The following is a 20473-nucleotide window of genomic DNA, read 5'->3' as shown; positions in this document are numbered from 1 at the left end:
GATGAGCCCTGGGCATCTGGACAGGATTCCCAACTTTTGCAGGGGAGGCAGGAGCTCCGAGCTATGGCCTCGGCCAGAGTTTGCTTTCCCCCAGCAAGAGGCACCTACCTGCAGCGCTTCCTCTTGCCACTTGCTCTCGGAGAGCAGCAAGCCCCAGCAGTAAAGCCCAGCTGCAAGTCACCACAGCAAGAGACAGTTATACTAAGAGGCTTTCTAATGGTCCCTGGAGCCACATTTTCTCCTTCCACAGCTAGGGAGCAAGAGCTTGCCTGGGACAGCTGGAGCTGGAGCTGGAGCCAGTGCAGAGCGCGGAGGTGGCTCCAACCCCTTGAGCACTGCCCAGGCCCATGGGCTTGGAAAATACACACACCCAAGGCCCACACACCCGCACACCAATGAAGGCATGTGGCCCCGAGCCAAGAGGAAATGCACCAGGCCATGGCAGTTTCTGCACAGACATTGCAACCCCAAAGCTCTGCAGCAAGGAGGGACCTCTAGCCAAAACGCTCCTAGGCGCTCCACTCCCTCCCACGGCCGGCAGCCACGGCAGGCGTGAGGCAGGCTGCAGTCCACCTGTAAAGACCCTCTCTGGCCTTCACTGTGTCACGGAGATGGGAAGCTGGAAGGCGCCACAGGATCTGCTGCCTCTCCCTGCCCCTGAAAGCTGGCATCCGGTCCGCCTGCGCTACCGCGCAAGAGCTTTGGTCAGCGCTGCTCACCAGCCAAGAGTGGGGCCAGCAGGAAAAGGACCCTCAGGCACCTCCTGCCATTCTGCCAGGTGCTGCGTGGCCTAAAAGAGAGGGAATGCTGCTGTTAGCCAAGCCTACAGTGCGGGCTTTGCTTTGCCGGTGATCCGTTGAGGGGCTCCCTTGCCACCAGGTTCCTCAGCTCAGCAGAGCGGAGAAGCCCAGGGCCTGGGGGCCTTTAGGAAGCTCTGAGCTGCAGCACAGCACCCTGCGGGCACTAAGGCAGTTGAAGACCTCTGGCCTGACACAGGCGTAATCACCCACACGCGTAGTGTCGTGGCCTGACACAGTCTGGTGGCACTGGGCTCTCCCGAGGAGAAGGGGCAGCGCCTTGCCCAGCCAAAGGCTCTGCTGGGCTGCCTGGCTGCCCAGGCTGGAGGGCAGTGCTGCACACAGCCCCAGGGCTCAGGGGCTGTCTGTCGCCACCATGGAAGCCGGGCGGCACACAGGGCTTCTTGCCTTATCCCTCCCTGCTTTTTGGGCCCCGTCACACCCACCTGCCCAACTCGGCTGGCATCTCCTCTAATCCAACTCCGTCACCAGCAGGAGGGAAAAGGTCGCTGTGCGGCAAATCCCCGCAGGCCTCTTCCCAAAGCACTTGCTGGCCTCTGCAAAGCTCCTTGTTTGCAGAGCTACACACGTCTGCAGGCTGGGCTTTTATGGAGGGCAGCTGTTGATGACGTCACAAGAGCCAACCGCCAGGGAGGCAAGGTGTTGCCCATGATGACCTCAGAGGGGGGCTTACCCAGGAGGGGGTTGCCACGCAGCCTGAGCCAGAGGAAGCCTGTGTGTTAGCCCCCACCCCAAGCCTGAAGCCTCCCGGCACACCCGCAGAGAAGCCCTGGTTAGCCCAGAGAGCCAGCTCACTTGGTTGCGCGGGCAAGCTGCTGCTGTGCCGTTGCACCCCTCGTCCTCTACCAGGCTGATGTGTCGTGTCATCCTGGGCAGGGCTCAAAGGGCTGAGCGTGAAGCCCTGCTAAGTCAGAAGGGAGAGTGGCAAGAGCTTTCTCCTCTTGAGACCCACCCGGGCATTGACACGGTACTGCAGCAAGCCAAAGGACATCAGCCAGGTGACCTTGTTGGCCCTGGAAGACATAGCCCCGCCTCTGCTAGGAAAGCAAGAGTAGAGCGGTCAGCTTGCTGGCACAAAGGCAGATGTCTCTTCCCCTAGGTACACCTGCACCCACACGGAACAGCGGGGGTGAGGGGCACAGGCTTCCTCAGCAGCCCACTGATGGGCACCCAAAGGGGAGCTCCAGGGTCGGCTCTGAGGTGCGTTGCAGAAATGCAAGCAACCATTGAGCAAGAGCAGGGGCCAGGACTGGAGACGGGGACAGCTGCAGGCCAGCTCCCGCAAGGAGTGGGCCTGAGCTTCAGTCAGGCTCCTGGGCCAGTGGGTGGAGGTGCCAGGGCAGGCCGCTCAGGGGAACTAAGCCCTCCTTAGTGCACGCCGGGCCCTGACGGTCCAGGCCGCGGTCTGTAGCCTTTGCACTTCTCTGCTGCGGCCTCTGCGGTTTGTCAACGCCTCCCTTGACCTGGCAGATTCAAAACTGGATGCAGGCGAGCCCTAGCAAGTGCCGAGTGTCTTCCACACATTCCTCCATCTGCTCGCTCTACAGCAGCTGACGCAGCCGCACACACGCTTGGCCTTTGCTGCTGCCGAAGCACATTGCCTGCTCATGGTTAGCTTGCTGTGTGCCAGGACCCCCGGGGCCTTTTGTGCAGCACGACACCGCAGCCCATCAGGCCCCAGCACATGCTGCTGCCGCCGCCGCTGCTGCTGCTGCTGCTGCTGCTTGCGGTCTGGCCATGCCTGGGGCCAACCTTTGCATTGATCGTTGCTAAGGCTGAAGCAGTTCCGCGTGGCACAGCCTGCTGAGGTCTTGCTGAGTAGTGGCTCTTCCTTCCGCATAGCTAACTCTCCTCACACTTGCTGAGGGCTCAGTCGATCCCCACGCTGAGGTGGTTTAGGAAGGTATTGAGCAGTATCAGAGGCAGGCAGGCCCCCGGAGGAACTCTGCTTGGGAGCAGCTGCCCATTGGACTTGGAGGCATGAAGCAGCAGCAGCCTTGCAGCTTGGTGCTGTGGCCAGTGCCCATGCAGCTTGTGGTGCCCCTGCCCAGCGCAGCTCTTGCCAGCTTGTCAGCACCTTGTCTGCCAGGTGCTCACGCCAGCATCTGTTCCGGCTCTTTGTCCAGCTGGTCCCTAGGCTCCTCGTTGTCACCTGGGTGCTCCTCAGAGCAGCGGGCTCTCTAGGCAGAGCAGGCCTAGCATGGCTGCCTGGGTTCCCATACTGCCTTTGCTCTGTCCCCCCACCCACCGAATCACAGAATCACAGAATGGTTGAGGTTGGAAGGGACCTCTGGAGATCACCTAGTCCAAGCCCCTGGCTCCAGCAGGGTCACCTAGAGCATGCTGGCCAGGATGGTGTCCAGACGGCTTTTGAAGATCTCCAAGGAGGGAGAGTGCACGAGCTCTCTGGGCAATCTAAGGGTAGCCTGTGATGGTCTCTTTCCTCCAATTTTCCAGCATCACTTCAAATTCTGAATTTGCCCTCCAAGTTGCTTTCAGAGCCTACCAGAGTAATGTCAGGTCATCTGCAAAGAGACCACTCCATCCCCTCAGTCCTTAATGGGACTGCTTAGCAGGACTGTACCCGGGACAAGGCTCTGCAGAGCCCCACTAGACGGAGGTTTCCGTTTGGCCAGCAAGTGCCTCCTCCTGGACACCCTGGGCTCAAAAAGGCGGCTTTGGGGAGACATTTGCTTCACTTGAGCGTCACAGAAGACCTGGGAAGGCCACCAACGCATATGACTTGAATCTACCTTCCAAGAGGTGATTTTGCATGAAAATCAACACCCAAGAAATATTAGAATGTTTTTCATGTGTAGATATATACTTTGCTATTTCACCCAAAAGAAAGAGAATAATCAGGGGAAAAGATGGAAAACGTAGCCCCAGTTCCTCGGAATGTCGACTAGAGGTTGCAGATATGCTCTGTCACTGTTCCATGTTATTCCACATGAAGACCCACTCATCCCAAAGCTGAAAGAGCAACCGTGGGGTTCACTGGGGTCCATTCCTTGGAAAGAATTAGTCACAAAGGACTTCACGAGCAGAGAAGTGGCTGGCTTGGGAGGCAGAAGCCTAGAGAAGCAAACACGCTTGTGCTGGAAACACAGTGACACGCTCGGAAGGCACATGAGGATCAGCGATTCCTTTGATTGGAAAAGACCAGTTTCCTCATCTCTGGACTCTGCAACAGGGACAGAGACCCGTGAGAGGATGCCAGGGAACTCCTGGCATCATTCACAAAGGCAGGAAACCCGGAGGCCTGCACCGACTTTAGGAACTCGGGGGCTATTGTCTGGGTTGTTTCATGGCCAAAGCGGGTGGTGGCCATAGGAGTCATGTTGGTGAGGCCGCGGCGGTGAAGTCACAGAGATGCAGGCAGCCCATGTCCCTTGGTCTCACAACACAAGCACAGGCAGTGACAGCAACCCCTCTCTGGCAGCCTGCAGCCAGAAGCACAGCAGAGAGACTATAGACCTGCGCAGAAGCAGGACTAAGAAAATTAGGGGCAAGGGGATGCAGGTGGTCAACAACATGGAGCAGCTCCCCAGTGGGACAAGTTAAACACACCTGAGCCCTCTAGCTTGGGAAAGAGAGGCCCGAAGCCACCACAGAGACACCAGTGTCTGAGGTCATGAGAAGGTGAAGGGACAAGGTGAGGAGGGACCACCAGCTCCCATGACACCAGAGCGCAGGGGCATCCCGTGGAGCAACCAGGCAGGAATTTTAAACTGGAATACAAGGAACTCTCGTCACACAGCACCCAGGGAAATTGCTGAACTCCCTGCCCTAGGATCCCAGACATGGACAAGGAGGAATGGCTTCATAAAGCGATGAGATCGCCCTGCGCTATTAACACAAAAGGGCACTAAACCACAGCATTGGGATTGGGGTGGGAAGTACCAGAGGAGATGGGGTCCTCGGAAAGAAAAGAGCCACCCAAACCCAGACCCAAGACATCAGCGCCCCACAGGCACCATCAAGGTCACGCTGCAGCTACGGCCAGACATCACAGCAAATCCTGTCAGCAAGGGAATCTTTTTTCTTTTTTTTTGGTTTTTAACATCTCCCATTTCTGCCTCTGTTTCCAGGCTCTCTGCAGCTGCCTTAGACCCCTTTTAGCCACCACAAACTCTGGCGATCGCCTTTGCATGGTCTAGGGCAGCAGAAATGTGGCACATCCCTTTTATCGCAGTTGGGTTAGAATAGCCAGCTCTGATTAATGTCCATCACATAGCAGTCACCAAAGCACTCGACAAATGGGAATAATATGATGTTGTTATAAGACAACCCTGGAAGCTCAGAAAGAATGGTCATGCTGTTTAAACTAGGCAGATTAGGATAACCCCTATCTCTGTTTTCTGAAAAGAAGCATTCTTGAATCAAGGGCATCCTAGAACTGCTAAAGCCCTAAGAGAAACATTAAATCAAAACGTTTTACTTCTAGGTACGTATTGCCAATTTGGCAAAAGAATTGGAGGTCCATGTATCCCTAACTGAACTGTCCTCATTATACTACAAAAAATCACGCCCATAGGTCCAAAAGGCCCATGCGCAGGTGAAGACCCCTCCCCTGAGCATGCGTAGTACTAAAATGGTGTGTAAGCAAAATTGTAATTGTATGTAAATCATTAACGAATCAGTGTAAAAGGGAAAGTTGCAAACTTTGCAATTTGTTTGTATAAATGCTCCTTGAGAAGCCGGGGTGGGGGTGTGCTTGATCTGTGGGAAACCACCGAGCACCCAGGCTTGCGCAACTCTGAAATAAAGAAGCAAATGTCTCTCCTGAGTGTGTAATTATTGGCTTACTGCACACCGGGCAACAAATCCGCTTTTTGGACAACAGTGTCAGTGGGTAGAACAGTTCCGAGACACTTGGCCTTTATGCCATATTACTCGGAAATAACACCAAAAGGGCCTTCTTACAGTCCTGGCTGCCAAACGGCCCCGGGGCCGTAGGGGACCATCAGTCAGGGCTCTGGCTGCAGCCCCCAGTGCTGCCCAGCATCTCCCCTGCAGGCCCCGGGGCATCCAGGGATGGGGGAGGGAAGGAGGGAGAGGCAGGGAGAGAGGAAGAGAAGGGCAGAGGGAGGGAGGGAGGAAAAGAGGGAGGAAGGAAGAGAAGGCGGGAGGGAGGGAGAGGGAGGAGCAGAGGAGGCCAGGGCAGCCCTGGGAGCCCAGGGGCTGCTGTTGCTAGGCAGCACGGGGGGAGGGGGGGCACGAGGAGGCCACATGACCTGCAGCTGGTGCTGTTGCCAGGCAACACTGGGTGGGGCAGCAACAGGCACTGGGGGAGGTGTTGGGAGGTGGTTGGAGCTGGGCTGGGGCAGCCATGGTGGGGCTGCGTGTGGGGCTGGGAGCTTCAGGGAGCCAGGCCCTCCACGGCCCTGGCCCTGCTGCCCCCGGTGGTGTGGGGGCTCGGAGGAGCTGGGCCCGCACCCAGGCCCCGCACCCAGCGGCTGCCGGCAGGAAGGGACGACCAAAGGCCCTGCATGGGCGCTGGAGGCCGGACCCGGCTCCTCACAGCGCCTCTGGTGCTGACGCGGCTCTTCGGGGCAGAGCTGGGGCCCTTCACGTGCCTAGAAAGTAGGAGGCATGGGGAAGCATGACACTGAGACCCTCCAGCTGGCTCTGAGCAAGAGTTGCCTCAGGAATGGACAAAAATATGCCTGCTGTGTTTTTCATGTGTGTTTCGAAGTGGCAGATAGGGCTTACTTGCCTCAAACTTTGTGCCAGTGCACTAAGAGAAGACTTGCAGTTTGCCTAATCCCAGTGTGAGGCCAGAGCCAGAGCCTCTGCGTCATCTCAGCCAGTGTTCTCTCTAAAAGACGTTCAGCTGTTTGCAAGAGCATTTACCTGTGTGATTTCCAGAGCAGTTCCCCAATATTGCAGGTGTTTAACAGCGACCTCTATATTTATAGGTAGCTGGTTCAGTTTCAAAATGTTTATGCTGAAAAAGGAGCTCAATAAGATGAAGCTGTCATTAATAAGGAGATGAAGAGGACTCCATAGATCACATACAGAAATGCAGCTGTGCAAAAGGGACAGCCATATATAATGTAATGCTCAGTGGTGCAAATGTAGCCTCCTTTTAATGAGCAGTGCTTCTTTGTGAATAGTTGTATTTGTATTGCCTGTTTATTTGCAGAGTTTTTGACTTGATTGTATCTTGAGTAGCGCAAGTTGAGTATTCAGGAGGGTCCTGAAGCCAGCTGCCCTAGCCGCTCTCCCTCTCATCTACTCACTGCAGAGCACTGTCTCTGGCAGTGCTTACAGAAGGTCTCTTGTCTCGTGGCTCAGCTGGTAGTTCTGCCTTGCCATCACCCCATGAACCTGCACTCGATAAATACACGTGTACTTGGGGTTGCCCCAGTTGCTCTGCACCTGGAATTTGATATACTGGAAGGCTCTGGGAAGCTGCTTCTGCAAAGGAAACGGGGGGAGCCGTCATTCCTCAGGTGTAAGGAGCAACAGCACAGCAACGTAGCTTCCTTTGCCAGCGCTAGCCCTGCTGGGGAACAAACTGGAGCCCTGACAAAGGAGGCAGCCAGGGTTGCTATGCCAGAGCCACAAGGCACAGGATGCTTTGGCTCATCCTCCGCACTCTGTGGTCCAAGCCCTTGCAGGCAAAGCTCAGTTTGCCCCTCGCGTCGTGCCCACACGCACTCACAGTACCTTCAGGCGGAAGGTCTGAACAGCCTCTTGGTCCACGTCAAATACAAAGAGCCCCAGGAGAGTTTCTTCTGCTGCTTCCTCATCCACGCCCTCAAAGGCAACCGACAAGGGCAGCAGGTCAGGCTCAAGCAGAGCCGGAGGAAAAGTGCCCGCTGCGTCCGACTCGGGGAAGCCTGCCTCATGTCCCACCCCTCTAGCACTAGTCTGGAAGAGGTCAGTGTGGATGTGGCTCAGGCTCTTTTGAGCAAGCGCTCCAAGACCCTGGGCCAGAAAGCACAAAGCAAGCCGCAGAGGCATACCACCACCGTGGGCCCCCACATACGCCATGCAGGGACGCTCTGCTCTGCAGCAGCCAGCCCACGCTTCTCTGAGAGAAGGCGCCAGGAGAAACAAGGCTCCCTCGCAGCTTTCTGCCCTGGCCAGCTTCCCTGCCCACCCTCCACGCTGGGGCAAGGCTGAGGCTTACGGAGACAGCAAAGTCTTTGGGGGCGCTGCTGACTTCCCCGGAAGGAGAGACTGCCTTGGAGATGTGCTCCACGGTGACAGCCATGGGCCAGATCTGCTCAGGCAGCCGAATGACCACTTGGCCCTCCGCTCCTTGGAAAGCCCAGCACTGTCCAGGGGAAGTGTGCGGCTGAAACCAGAAAGCAGCCACCCTCAGTGGCAAGGCACTCCAGGAGCCCAGCGGACTGGCTGCTTTGCCAGCAGCACAGCCCTGGCTCGGTCTGTTGGCTGGCTTTCTGCATGGAAGGGCACCCAAGTGGATGAAAGGGACAGGAGGGGACTTGCCACCTTGCTTTCAGAAGACGGAAATCTTCCTTACAAAACATCTAGGCTCACCTGCCTTTCCCAAATCCCGCTCTGATTTTGCACAGCATTCAGAGACAGGGCGGGGCTGCCTAGGGGAGGTCAACCCGTGAGCCTTCAAAGAGTGTGCGGGAAGGACGAGCCCCCTTCCTCCAACTCGGCAGATCCCGCCAGGCTTGGGGGCCTGGAGGAGGTTCTGTCCTTGCCTGAGTGGCTTGTCAGGCTCCCCCCAACTTCCACTCTCTCTGGAAAGGGGCCGTGGGAGTTGAGGTGGGAAAATGCAGCTGCCAAGGACAAAGGTGCCCAGCACACTGCGGCCAGGGGTTGTGGGCAGGTGGCTGCTGTTGGGTTCAGCTCCGTTCCCCTCCAGACGGCAGGGCAGCACTGTGGGGAAGCGCAGGGGATCGTCAGGAAGAGGCTGAGCCCTGTGGGGCTGCGCGAGACTGCTGCTGTGAAGGGAGGTGTTTGGGGCTTGGAGGCTCAACTTGAAAGCAAGCAACTGCCTCAGAAGTCATGCTGCCTGTGCTATTACCTGCAGAATAGTATCCGGAGGGTTGGCCACGGCAAAGAAGGCGAGACAAAGCCAGCAAGCCTCACTGCCTCGCCCACCATAAGTCCGGGATGTTCTCTCTGCATCGATGGTGGCCCCTGAAAGGCACATGCAAAGCAGCTGCCTCAGACAGGCCAGAGGCTAGGAGCAGCAGGGAGCCAGCAGGTATTTCTCAGGCTGCAAGCCCAGCTGGGCAGACTTGGTGGGAGGGCCATACGCCAGCGGAGGGCCAGCAGACTTTGCGTAGGCATACCTGTGGTTTTCAGAGCCCAGTCCACCGTCTGCAGGTACTTTGCCTCTATCTTCTCAAGGGCTGCCCGTGTCAAGTTGAGAAGGGGCTGGGAAAAGCATTGCAAAGGCAGAGACGGAAAGCAAAAGGGAGAATGACACAAACTCATCACGGGGCACTTCTGCATGAAGACTGAGTGCTTGCACAGAGCAAAGGGGAGACTCGGGGTCAGTCCACCAAAGGCAAGACTTGTTGGAAAAGGCACCAGACCTTCTGGTCAGCGCTTTCTGACGAGTCAAGCACGGACTCGGGGAGAACACCAGTCTCAGGAGCCACCGTGCAGACCTGGCTCAGGTCAGCACTGCCCCAAGCAGCCCTGAGAGCCAGGTTTGCGCTGGGCAGCAAGAGGACAGAGCACACGCTGCAAAGGGCCAAGAGGAAGCAGCAGGAGACAGCCTCCAACTGAGAGCAAGGTCTTTGATCAAATGGCAGCCACTTTACCCCTCTCTTCTCCTCAGCCATCGCCCTCTCCTCCAAGACTTCTGCTATGGAGTGCAGGATGGCCTCATTTGCAGCAGCCAGCTCTGCTTGCAGGTGAGCCAGCTGCTCTTCCAGGAGCTCCCGCTCATGGATCTTCTCCCTCAGCAAGGGCAGGGAGTTGCTGCAGACAAAGGGAAAGCAGATGTGGTGCAAGAGCTGAGCAGCCCCTGCAGGCAGTCCCGAGTAGGGTGCCACAGTCTTGCCCCCATCCTCTTCCCTCCCTCACAAGAGCAGAGGCTTCCCTTCCCCTCCACGTTTAGCACAAGGCAAAGGCTGGCGCCCTGGATGCTTTGCCACTCAGTGAGTTCCATGGGAAGGAAGCCCTCTTACCTGAGCGTTGTGAGCTCTGTTTCTGGCACCCCAGCCTTCTCCTGAAACACAAAGGCCCTCCCTGAGAGGAAGCCCAAGGAGCTGCATGGGGGCTTCCCACAGGACACTTCCCCAGGAAGAGCAGGTGGCAGTTGCTGCTGCTTTCTATCCATTTGGAGCAAGCCAGAGGATGTCGGGCCTTTTTCCAGCCACTGTCTTTGGGAAGTCCATTTGCTGTCTGAGCATTTGCAGACTCCAGGAGCTAAGGCAGGAGCAAAGCCACCTCCTGCCCAAGTGCTCCTTCCTGCAGCCTGCCAACCTGCAGTGCTCACTCAGGGAGCTCTCAGGGTCAAAGCTCATTCAGCAGCTACAGAAAGTGAAGGACAAGCACAAGCGTGTCCCCCCCACACCCCCCCACATCTCTGTGAGGATGAGCCCTGGGCATCTGGACGGGATTCCCAACTTTTGCAGGGGAGGCAGGAGCTCCGAGCTATGGCCTCGGCCAGAGTTTGCTTTCCCCCAGCAAGAGGCACCTACCTGCAGCGCTTCCTCTTGCCACTTGCTCTCGGAGAGCAGCAAGCCCCAGCAGTAAAGCGCAGCTGCAAGTCACCACAGCAAGAGACAGTTATACTAAGAGGCTTTCTAATGGTCCCTGGAGCCACATTTTCTCCTTCCACAGCTAGGGAGCAAGAGCTTGCCTGGGACAGCTGGAGCTGGAGCTGGAGCCAGTGCAGAGCGCGGAGGTGGCTCCAACCCCTTGAGCACTGCCCAGGCCCATGGGCTTGGAAAATACACACACCCAAGGCCCACACACCCGCACACCAATGAAGGCATGTGGCCCCGAGCCAAGAGGAAATGCACCAGGCCATGGCAGTTTCTGCACAGACATTGCAACCCCAAAGCTCTGCAGCAAGGAGGGACCTCTAGCCAAAACGCTCCTAGGCGCTCCACTCCCTGCCACGGCAGGCATGAGGCAGGCTGCAGTCCACCTGTAAAGACCCTCTCTGGCCTTCACTGTGTCACGGAGATGGGAAGCTGGAAGGCGCCACAGGATCTGCTGCCTCTCCCTGCCCCTGAAAGCTGGCATCCGGTCTGCCTGTGCTACCGCGCAAGAGCTTTGGTCAGCGCTGCTCACCAGCCAAGAGTGGGGCCAGCAGGAAAAGGACCCTCAGGCACCTCCTGCCATTCTGCCAGGTGCTGCGTGGCCTAAAAGAGAGGGAATGCTGCTGTTAGCCAAGCCTACAGTGCGGGCTTTGCTTTGCCGGTGATCCGTTGAGGGGCTCCCTTGCCACCAGGTTCCTCAGCTCAGCAGAGCGGAGAAGCCCAGGGCCTGGGGGCCTTTAGGAAGCTCTGAGCTGCAGCACAGCACCCTGCGGGCACTAAGGCAGTTGAAGACCTCTGGCCTGACACAGGCGTAATCACCCACACGCGTAGTGTCGTGGCCTGACACAGTCTGGTGGCACTGGGCTCTCCCGAGGAGAAGGGGCAGCGCCTTGCCCAGCCAAAGGCTCTGCTGGGCTGCCTGGCTGCCCAGGCTGGAGGGCAGTGCTGCACACAGCCCCAGGGCTCAGGGGCTGTCTGTCGCCACCATGGAAGCCGGGCGGCACACAGGGCTTCTTGCCTTATCCCTCCCTGCTTTTTGGGCCCCGTCACACCCACCTGCCCAACTCGGCTGGCATCTCCTCTAATCCAACTCCGTCACCAGCAGGAGGGAAAAGGTCGCTGTGCGGCAAATCCCCGCAGGCCTCTTCCCAAAGCACTTGCTGGCCTCTGCAAAGCTCCTTGTTTGCAGAGCTACACACGTCTGCAGGCTGGGCTTTTATGGAGGGCAGCTGTTGATGACGTCACAAGAGCCAACCGCCAGGGAGGCAAGGTGTTGCCCATGATGACCTCAGAGGGGGGCTTACCCAGGAGGGGGTTGCCACGCAGCCTGAGCCAGAGGAAGCCTGTGTGTTAGCCCCCACCCCAAGCCTGAAGCCCCCCGGCACACCCGCAGAGGAGCCCTGGTTAGCCCAGAGAGCCAGTTCACTTGGTTGCGCGGGCAAGCTGCTGCTGTGCCGTTGCACCCCTCGTCCTCTACCAGGCTCGTGTGTCGTGTCATCCTGGGCAGGGCTCAAAGGGCTGAGCGTGAAGCCCTGCTAAGTCAGAAGGGAGAGTGGCAAGAGCTTTCTCCTCTTGAGACCCACCCGGGCATTGACACGGTACTGCAGCAAGCCAAAGGACATCAGCCAGGTGACCTTGTTGGCCCTGGAAGACATAGCCCCGCCTCTGCTAGGAAAGCAAGAGTAGAGCGGTCAGCTTGCTGGCACAAAGGCAGATGTCTCTTCCCCTAGGTACACCTGCACCCACACGGAACAGCGGGGGTGAGGGGCACAGGCTTCCTCAGCAGCCCACTGATGGGCACCCAAAGGGGAGCTCCAGGGTCGGCTCTGAGGTGCGTTGCAGAAATGCAAGCAACCATTGAGCAAGAGCAGGGGCCAGGACTGGAGACGGGGACAGCTGCAGGCCAGCTCCCGCAAGGAGTGGGCCTGAGCTTCAGTCAGGCTCCTGGGCCAGTGGGTGGAGGTGCCAGGGCAGGCCGCTCAGGGGAACTAAGCCCTCCTTACTGCACGCCGGGCCCTGACGGTCCAGGCCGCGGTCTGTAGCCTTTGCACTTCTCTGCTGCGGCCTCTGCGGTTTGTCAACGCCTCCCTTGACCTGGCAGATTCAAAACTGGATGCAGGCGAGCCCTAGCAAGTGCCGAGTGTCTTCCACACATTCCTCCATCTGCTCGCTCTACAGCAGCTGACGCAGCCGCACACACGCTTGGCCTTTGCTGCTGCCGAAGCACATTGCCTGCTCATGGTTAGCTTGCTGTGTGCCAGGACCCCCGGGGCCTTTTGTGCAGCACGACACCGCAGCCCATCAGGCCCCAGCACATGCTGCTGCCGCCGCCGCTGCTGCTGCTGTTGCTTGCGGTCTGGCCATGCCTGGGGCCAACCTTTGCATTGATCGTTGCTAAGGCTGAAGCAGTTCCGCGTGGCACAGCCTGCTGAGGTCTTGCTGAGTAGTGGCTCTTCCTTCCGCATAGCTAACTCTCCTCACACTTGCTGAGGGCTCAGTCGATCCCCACGCTGAGGTGGTTTAGGAAGGTATTGAGCAGTATCAGAGGCAGGCAGGCCCCCGGAGGAACTCTGCTTGGGAGCAGCTGCCCATTGGACTTGGAGGCATGAAGCAGCAGCAGCCTTGGAGCTTGGTGCTGTGGCCAGTGCCCATGCAGCTTGTGGTGCCCCTGCCCAGCGCAGCTCTTGCCAGCTTGTCAGCACCTTGTCTGCCAGGTGCTCACGCCAGCATCTGTTCCGGCTCTTTGTCCAGCTGGTCCCTAGGCTCCTCGTTGTCACCTGGGTGCTCCTCAGAGCAGCGGGCTCTCTAGGCAGAGCAGGCCTAGCATGGCTGCCTGGGTTCCCATGCTGCCTTTGCTCTGTCCCCCCACCCACCGAATCACAGAATCACAGAATGGTTGAGGTTGGAAGGGACCTCTGGAGATCACCTAGTCCAAGCCCCTGGCTCCAGCAGGGTCACCTAGAGCATGCTGGCCAGGATGGTGTCCAGACGGCTTTTGAAGATCTCCAAGGAGGGAGAGTGCACGAGCTCTCTGGGCAATCTAAGGGTAGCCTGTGATGGTCTCTTTCCTCCAATTTTCCAGCATCACTTCAAATTCTGAATTTGCCCTCCAAGTTGCTTTCAGAGCCTACCAGAGTAATGTCAGGTCATCTGCAAAGAGACCACTCCATCCCCTCAGTCCTTAATGGGACTGCTTAGCAGGACTGTACCCGGGACAAGGCTCTGCAGAGCCCCACTAGACGGAGGTTTCCGTTTGGCCAGCAAGTGCCTCCTCCTGGACACCCTGGGCTCAAAAAGGCGGCTTTGGGGAGACATTTGCTTCACTTGAGCGTCACAGAAGACCTGGGAAGGCCACCAACGCATATGACTTGAATCTACCTTCCAAGAGGTGATTTTGCATGAAAATCAACACCCAAGAAATATTAGAATGTTTTTCATGTGTAGATATATACTTTGCTATTTCACCCAAAAGAAAGAGAATAATCAGGGGAAAAGATGGAAAACGTAGCCCCAGTTCCTCGGAATGTCGACTAGAGGTTGCAAATATGCTCTGTCACTGTTCCATGTTATTCCACATGAAGACCCACTCATCCCAAAGCTGAAAGAGCAACCGTGGGGTTCACTGGGGTCCATTCCTTGGAAAGAATTAGTCACAAAGGACTTCACGAGCAGAGAAGTGGCTGGCTTGGGAGGCAGAAGCCTAGAGAAGCAAACACGCTTGTGCTGGAAACACAGTGACACGCTCGGAAGGCACATGAGGATCAGCGATTCCTTTGATTGGAAAAGACCAGTTTCCTCATCTCTGGACTCTGCAACAGGGACAGAGACCCGTGAGAGGATGCCAGGGAACTCCTGGCATCACTCACAAAGGCAGGAAACCCGGAGGCCTGCACCGACTTTAGGAACTCGGGGGCTATTGTCTGGGTTGTTTCATGGCCAAAGCGGGTGGTGGCCATAGGAGTCATGTTGGTGAGGCCGCGGCGGTGAAGTCACAGAGATGCAGGCAGCCCATGTCCCTTGGTCTCACAACACAAGCACAGGCAGTGACAGCAACCCCTCTCTGGCAGCCTGCAGCCAGAAGCACAGCAGAGAGACTATAGACCTGCGCAGAAGCAGGACTAAGAAAATTAGGGGCAAGGGGATGCAGGTGGTCAACAACACGGAGCAGCTCCCCAGTGGGACAAGTTAAACACACCTGAGCCCTCTAGCTTGGGAAAGAGAGGCCCGAAGCCACCACAGAGACACCAGTGTCTGAGGTCATGAGAAGGTGAAGGGACAAGGTGAGGAGGGACCACCAGTTCCCATGACACCAGAGCGCAGGGGCATCCCGTGGAGCAACCAGGCAGGAATTTTAAACTGGAATACAAGGAACTCTCGTCACACAGCACCCAGGGAAATTGCTGAACTCCCTGCCCTAGGATCCCAGACATGGACAAGGAGGAATGGCTTCATAAAGCGATGAGATCGCCCTGCGCTATTAACACAAAAGGGCACTAAACCACAGCATTGGGATTGGGGTGGGAAGTACCAGAGGAGATGGGGTCCTCGGAAAGAAAAGAGCCACCCAAACCCAGACCCAAGACATCAGCGCCCCACAGGCACCATCAAGGTCACGCTGCAGCTACGGCCAGACATCACAGCAAATCCTGTCAGCAAGGGAATCTTTTTTCTTTTTTTTTGGTTTTTAACATCTCCCATTTCTGCCTCTGTTTCCAGGCTCTCTGCAGCTGCCTTAGACCCCTTTTAGCCACCACAAACTCTGGCGATCGCCTTTGCATGGTCTAGGGCAGCAGAAATGTGGCACATCCCTTTTATCGCAGTTGGGTTAGAATAGCCAGCTCTAATTAATGTCCATCACATAGCAGTCACCAAAGCACTCGACAAATGGGAATAATATGATGTTGTTATAAGACAACCCTGGAAGCTCAGAAAGAATGGTCATGCTGTTTAAACTAGGCAGATTAGGATAACCCCTATCTCTGTTTTCTGAAAAGAAGCATTCTTGAATCAAGGGCATCCTAGAACTGCTAAAGCCCTAAGAGAAACATTAAATCAAAACGTTTTACTTCTAGGTACGTATTGCCAATTTGGCAAAAGAATTGGAGGTCCATGTATCCCTAACTGAACTGTCCTCATTATACTACAAAAAATCACGCCCATAGGTCCAAAAGGCCCATGCGCAGGTGAAGACCCCTCCCCTGAGCATGCGTAGTACTAAAATGGTGTGTAAGCAAAATTGTAATTGTATGTAAATCATTAACGAATCAGTGTAAAAGGGAAAGTTGCAAACTTTGCAATTTGTTTGTATAGATGCTCCTTGAGAAGCCGGGGTGGGGGTGTGCTTGATCTGTGGGAAACCACCGAGCACCCAGGCTTGCGCAACTCTGAAATAAAGAAGCAAATGTCTCTCCTGAGTGTGTAATTATTGGCTTACTGCACACCGGGCAACAAATCCGCTTTTTGGACAACAGTGTCAGTGGGTAGAACAGTTCCGAGACACTTGGCCTTTAGGCCATATTACTCGGAAATAACACCAAAAGGGCCTTCTTACAGTCCTGGCTGCCAAACGGCCCCGGGGCCGTAGGGGACCATCAGTCAGGGCTCTGGCTGCAGCCCCCAGTGCTGCCCAGCATCTCCCCTGCAGGCCCCGGGGCATCCAGCGATGGGGGAGGGCAGGAGGGAGAGGCAGGGAGAGAGGAAGAGAAGGGCAGAGGGAGGGAGGGAGGAAAAGAGGGAGGAAGGAAGAGAAGGAGGGAGGGAGGGAGAGGGAGGAGCAGAGGAGGCCAGGGCAGCCCTGGGAGCCCAGGGGCTGCTGTTGCTAGGCAGCACGGGGGGAGGGGGGGCACGAGGAGGCCACATGACCTGCAGCTGGTGCTGTTGCCAGGCAACACTGGGTGGGGCAGCAACAGGCACTGGGGGAGGTGTTGGGAGGTGGTTGGAGCTGGGCTGGGGCAGCCATGGTGGGGCTGCGTGTGGGGCTGGGAGCTTCAGGGAGCCAGGCCCTCCACGGCCCTGGCCCTGCTGCCCCCGGTGGTGTGGGGGCTCGGAGGAGCTGGGCCCGCACCCAGGCCCCGCACCCAGCGGCTGCCGGCAGGAAGGGACGACCAAAGGCCCTGCATGGGCGCTGGAGGCCGGACCCGGCTCCTCACAGCGCCTCTGGTGCTGACGCGGCTCTTCGGGGCAGAGCTGGGGCCCTTCACGTGCCTAGAAAGTAGGAGGCATGGGGAAGCATGACACTGAGACCCTCCAGCTGGCTCTGAGCAAGAGTTGCCTCAGGAATGGACAAAAATATGCCTGCTGTGTTTTTCATGTGTGTTTCGAAGTGGCAGATAGGGCTTGCCTCAAACTTTGTGCCAGTGCACTAAGAGAAGACTTGCAGTTTGCCTAATCCCAGTGTGAGGCCAGAGCCAGAGCCTCTGCGTCATCTCAGCCAGTGTTCTCTCTAAAAGACGTTCAGCTGTTTGCAAGAGCATTTACCTGTGTGATTTCCAGAGCAGTTCCCCAATATTGCAGGTGTTTAACAGCGACCTCTGTATTTATACGTAGCTGGTTCAGTTTCAAAATGTTTATGCTGAGAAAGGAGCTCAATAAGATGAAGCTGTCATTAATAAGGAGATGAAGAGGACTCCATAGATCACGTACAAAAATGCAGCTGTGCAAAAGGGACAGCCATATATAATGTAATGCTCAGTGGTGCAAATGTAGCCTCCTTTTAATGAGCAGTGCTTCTTTGTGAATAGTTGTATTTGTATTGCCTGTTTATTTGCAGAGTTTTTGACTTGATTGTATCTTGAGTAGCGCAAGTTGAGTATTCAGGAGGGTCCTGAAGCCAGCTGCCCTAGCCGCTCTCCCTCTCATCTACTCACTGCAGAGCACTGTCTCTGGCAGTGCTTACAGAAGGTCTCTTGTCTCGTGGCTCAGCTGGTAGTTCTGCCTTGCCATCACCCCATGAACCTGCACTCGATAAATACACGTGTACTTGGGGTTGCCCCAGTTGCTCTGCACCTGGAATTTGATATACTGGAAGGCTCTGGGAAGCTGCTTCTGCAAAGGAAACGGGGGGAGCCGTCATTCCTCAGGTGTAAGGAGCAACAGCACAGCAACGTAGCTTCCTTTGCCAGCGCTAGCCCTGCTGGGGAACAAACTGGAGCCCTGACAAAGGAGGCAGCCAGGGTTGCTATGCCAGAGCCACAAGGCACAGGATGCTTTGGCTCATCCTCCGCACTCTGTGGTCCAAGCCCTTGCAGGCAAAGCTCAGTTTGCCCCTCGCGTCGTGCCCACACGCACTCACAGTACCTTCAGGCGGAAGGTCTGAACAGCCTCTTGGTCCACGTCAAATACAAAGAGCCCCAGGAGAGTTTCTTCTGCTGCTTCCTCATCCACGCCCTCAAAGGCAACCGACAAGGGCAGCAGGTCAGGCTCAAGCAGAGCCGGAGGAAAAGTGCCCGCTGCGTCCGACTCGGGGAAGCCTGCCTCATGTCCCACCCCTCTAGCACTAGTCTGGAAGAGGTCAGTGTGGATGTGGCTCAGGCTCTTTTGAGCAAGCGCTCCAAGACCCTGGGCCAGAAAGCACAAAGCAAGCCGCAGAGGCATACCACCACCGTGGGCCCCCACATACGCCATGCAGGGACGCTCTGCTCTGCAGCAGCCAGCCCACGCTTCTCTGAGAGAAGGCGCCAGGAGAAACAAGGCTCCCTCGCAGCTTTCTGCCCTGGCCAGCTTCCCTGCCCACCCGCCACGCTGGGGCAAGGCTGAGGCTTACGGAGACAGCAAAGTCTTTGGGGGCGCTGCTGACTTCCCCGGAAGGAGAGACCGCCTTGGAGATGTGCTCCACGGTGACAGCCATGGGCCAGATCTGCTCAGGCAGCCGAATGACCACTTGGCCCTCCGCTCCTTGGAAAGCCCAGCACTGTCCAGGGGAAGTGTGCGGCTGAAACCAGAAAGCAGCCACCCTCAGTGGCAAGGCACTCCAGGAGCCCAGCGGACTGGCTGCTTTGCCAGCAGCACAGCCCTGGCTCGGTCTGTTGGCTGGCTTTCTGCATGGAAGGGCACCCAAGTGGATGAAAGGGACAGGAGGGGACTTGCCACCTTGCTTTCAGAAGACGGAAATCTTCCTTACAAAACATCTAGGCTCACCTGCCTTTCCCAAATCCCGCTCTGATTTTGCACAGCATTCAGAGACAGGGCGGGGCTGCCTAGGGGAGGTCACCCCGTGAGCCTTCAAAGAGTGTGCAGGAAGGACGAGCCCCCTTCCTCCAACTCGGCAGATCCCGCCAGGCTTGGGGGCCTGGAGGAGGTTCTGTCCTTGCCTGAGTGGCTTGTCAGGCTCCCCCCAACTTCCACTCTCTCTGGAAAGGGGCCGTGGGAGTTGAGGTGGGAAAATGCAGCTGCCAAGGACAAAGGTGCCCAGCACACTGCGGCCAGGGGTTGTGGGCAGGTGGCTGCTGTTGGGTTCAGCTCCGTTCCCCTCCAGACGGCAGGGCAGCACTGTGGGGAAGCGCAGGGGATCGTCAGGAAGAGGCTGAGCCCTGTGGGGCTGCGCGAGACTGCTGCTGTGAAGGGAGGTGTTTGGGGCTTGGAGGCTCAACTTGAAAGCAAGCAACTGCCTCAGAAGTCATGCTGCCTGTGCTATTACCTGCAGAATAGTATCCGGAGGGTTGGCCACGGCAAAGAAGGCGAGACAAAGCCAGCAAGCCTCACTGCCTCGCCCACCATAAGTCCGGGATGTTCTCTCTGCATCGATGGTGGCCCCTGAAAGGCACATGCAAAGCAGCTGCCTCGGACAGGCCAGAGGCTAGGAGCAGCAGGGAGCCAGCAGGTATTTCTCAGGCTGCAAGCCCAGCTGGGCAGACTTGGTGGGAGGGCCATACGCCAGCAGAGGGCCAGCAGACTTTGCGTAGGCATACCTGTGGTTTTCAGAGCCCAGTCCACCGTCTGCAGGTACTTTGCCTCTATCTTCTCAAGGGCTGCCCGTGTCAAGTTGAGAAGGGGCTGGGAAAAGCATTGCAAAGGCAGAGACGGAAAGCAACAGGGAGAATGACACAAACTCATCACGGGGCACTTCTGCATGAAGACTGAGTGCTTGCACAGAGCAAAGGGGAGACTCGGGGTCAGTCCACCAAAGGCAAGACTTGTTGGAAAAGGCACCAGACCTTCTGGTCAGCGCTTTCTGACGAGTCAAGCACGGACTCGGGGAGAACACCAGTCTCAGGAGCCACCGTGCAGACCTGGCTCAGGTCAGCACTGCCCCAAGCAGCCCTGAGAGCCAGGTTTGCGCTGGGCAGCAAGAGGACAGAGCACACGCTGCAAAGGGCCAAGAGGAAGCAGCAGGAGACAGCCTCCAACTGAGAGCAAGGTCTTTGATCAAATGGCAGCCACTTTACCCCTCTCTTTTCCTCAGCCATCGCCCTTTCCTCCAAGACTTCTGCTATGGAGTGCAGGATGGCCTCATTTGCAGCAGCCAGCTCTGCTCGCAGGTGAGCCAGCTGCTCTTCCAGGAGCTCCCGCTCATGGATCTTCTCCCTCAGCAAGGGCAGGGAGTTGCTGCAGACAAAGGGAAAGCAGATGTGGTGCAAGAGCTGAGCAGCCCCTGCAGGCAGTCCCGAGTAGGGTGCCACAGTCTTGCCCCCATCCTCTTCCCTCCCTCACAAGAGCAGAGGCTTCCCTTCCCCTCCACGTTTAGCACAAGGCAAAGGCTGGCGCCCTGGATGCTTTGCCACTCAGTGAGTTCCATGGGAAGGAAGCCCTCTTACCTGAGCGTTGTGAGCTCTGTTTCTGGCACCCCAGCCTTCTCCTGAAACACAAAGGCCCTCCCTGAGAGGAAGCCCAAGGAGCTGCATGGGGGCTTCCCACAGGACACTTCCCCAGGAAGAGCAGGTGGCAGTTGCTGCTGCTTTCTATCCATTTGGAGCAAGCCAGAGGATGTCGGGCCTTTTTCCAGCC

The sequence above is a fragment of the Dromaius novaehollandiae genome, chromosome 28, assembly GCF_036370855.1.
Source record: "Dromaius novaehollandiae isolate bDroNov1 chromosome 28, bDroNov1.hap1, whole genome shotgun sequence".
Classification (NCBI taxonomy): Eukaryota; Metazoa; Chordata; class Aves; order Casuariiformes; family Dromaiidae; genus Dromaius; species Dromaius novaehollandiae.
The sequence above is the reverse complement of the archived record's forward strand: the minus strand, read 5'-3'. Positions refer to the sequence as shown.